Source organism: Malus sylvestris, chromosome 1, assembly GCF_916048215.2.
Source record: "Malus sylvestris chromosome 1, drMalSylv7.2, whole genome shotgun sequence".
Lineage (NCBI taxonomy): Eukaryota > Viridiplantae > Streptophyta > Magnoliopsida > Rosales > Rosaceae > Malus > Malus sylvestris.
In genome coordinates this window covers 27,003,494-27,005,789 of record NC_062260.1, presented here as the reverse complement: position 1 = coordinate 27,005,789, position 2,296 = coordinate 27,003,494, and positions in this window count along the sequence as shown.

The window sequence follows — 2,296 nt, the reverse complement described above, 5'->3', positions numbered from 1 at the left end:
GAGCCAAATAAATTAGTCTACCGACTTACACCATAGCATATCAGTTTCTTTTAATAAATCCAGAACATACTTACATCGAGACAAGAAGATACCTTTAGATGAGCGAGCAACTTCAACCCCAAGAAAATACTTCAAATCCCCTAGGTTCTTCATTTCGAACTCGGCGGCAAGGTTTCCCTGCAACTTCAAAATCTCATCAAAAGCCTTGCAAACCCTATTTTTACGAGCTTTGTACGACGAACCATGTGCGAGGTTTTGAGCGACGAAATCATACTTTGCACAACAAACTTATTTCGTAGCGCAAAGTGTTTTTCGTAGTAGTGTATAGAAGAAGCTTTGTGCATGTTGCATGTTGCATGTGAACCTTAAAAATTGAGTAATTACCAGGAGATCTCATTTTTTGGATAGTCATAACAAATTAATTATGCTAATTTCACGTGGATTATATGAAATTTTATCATCAACAACAATTTTGATACGATATAATGGAATTTGGGACTGCATATTATACCAAAAAAAAAAAAAAAAAACCATAAACACACATAAAACAAATAGCTAGATGCCACATGCCAGGGCGGCAGCCCGCAACCAGTAAACTCTGTTTAACATTTCGGCAGGCATATATAATCGTTTGGTCAAATTTTATATTCTCTTCCTATTATTGTTTTTCTTCAATTATACACTACTGAGAATATTCAGAATTTTCTGTAAAATATGTACATGTAATCATCACTAAGATTCAGCCAGGAAGAAATAACAATGCCAATTAGTTTTAATTGTTTATTATATTCTTTTGACACAAATATTGTATATTCTAGAGTTTTCTTTCCATGCATTCAACGCAGCAAAGAGTGCCGGCCTTAATTAAAAGAAAAACTAATGAAAATAACTTGAAAACTTTGAGTTTTAATGATAAAGACAAAATAAATAGTAAAGTGAATAGTATCATGATTGACTTTGTAGTTTAAAAATGTGATTTTTCGTTAAAGTGAACAGTATTATGAGTTTTTCATTAAAGTTTCCTTAATTAAATTGTTTGTAAAGAGGAGAGAGGATCCTTGGTGGATCATCTTTGTGGGATCCTCCAATCACATCCGTTCATCATATATTGTACGGTTAGTTTTTCGTCAGGTACTGTTTATATTCAATTTTAAATTAAAATTTTACAATGATTTCTGATTGTATGATATACGACAAACGAATGTGATTGAAGGATCACTGAGATCCTTACAAAGAAAATTCGACAAAGAATCCTCATTCCGTAAAGAGAATGAGAAAAGGGACGATATAATTATTTAGTATAAGCCCCATGCCCCATGCAAATATATTCCAAGGTTTAACAAACCATGCAGATCATGCATGCAATCACTAATCTTTAAATTATAGGACACTTGTTGCATTGCACGGCTTTGTAGAGCTGCACAGTCCATAAAATTCCGTTCCATTGTCTTTCATTACGTTGTTACATGAGGACAAAGTTTTGTGCCATGCAATCACTCCTTATGCCAGGGCATTGCCCTTCTCCTTCGTGCCTTTTAAGAGGCGCCCGAGTTTAAAACTCTTTTCTACATTTAAGTCCTAATCATCTTTAATAATTTAGATAATCATGTAAAATATTTATCTTTTGTCAAAAAAAAAAAAAAAAAAAAAAACCACCTCTGCCTTAGTATGCACTTCATGATTAATTATAGGTTATCTATTTCCTTCGAATAAAAGATAATTCTTTCGTGAGTAAGGATAGAGAGACAATAGACATATACTACATTAGTGTACCATTTCATAGTCCAATATGCATGCCCACTCTCTTAGGAGAGATATAGAGATTACACGAGCAATGTCAAGGGAGAAATTGATCATTCTACAATAGAAACGATTATAGTCTTTTAATTTTCTGTAGTATATTCATTTTCAAAATGCATGGAGGAAATATATAGGGATTTACATAGGACTACAATAGGACTACAAAAGCTAATAATAAAAGTAATTTCCTAAAACCACACAACCAGACATTAAGACCTAGCAATGGTGAAAATTTTCAATGTGCCATGAACACGACCTGATAGATTAAGTGTCATAACACATGTGGTTGGAAATTTTTTTTCTTTCTCTAGTATCCAACCACTTGTATTATGACACTTGGTGTATCGGACCGTGTTCTCGACGCATTGAAAAATATCTTCTTGCAATAAGGCTGACCGATGTAGACTTGACCAATCTTGAAATGAGTACAAATGTCACAATATCAATCAAGGGAAGACTTTATCGTATAAGAAAATATCAAGTATCGTTAATCAAG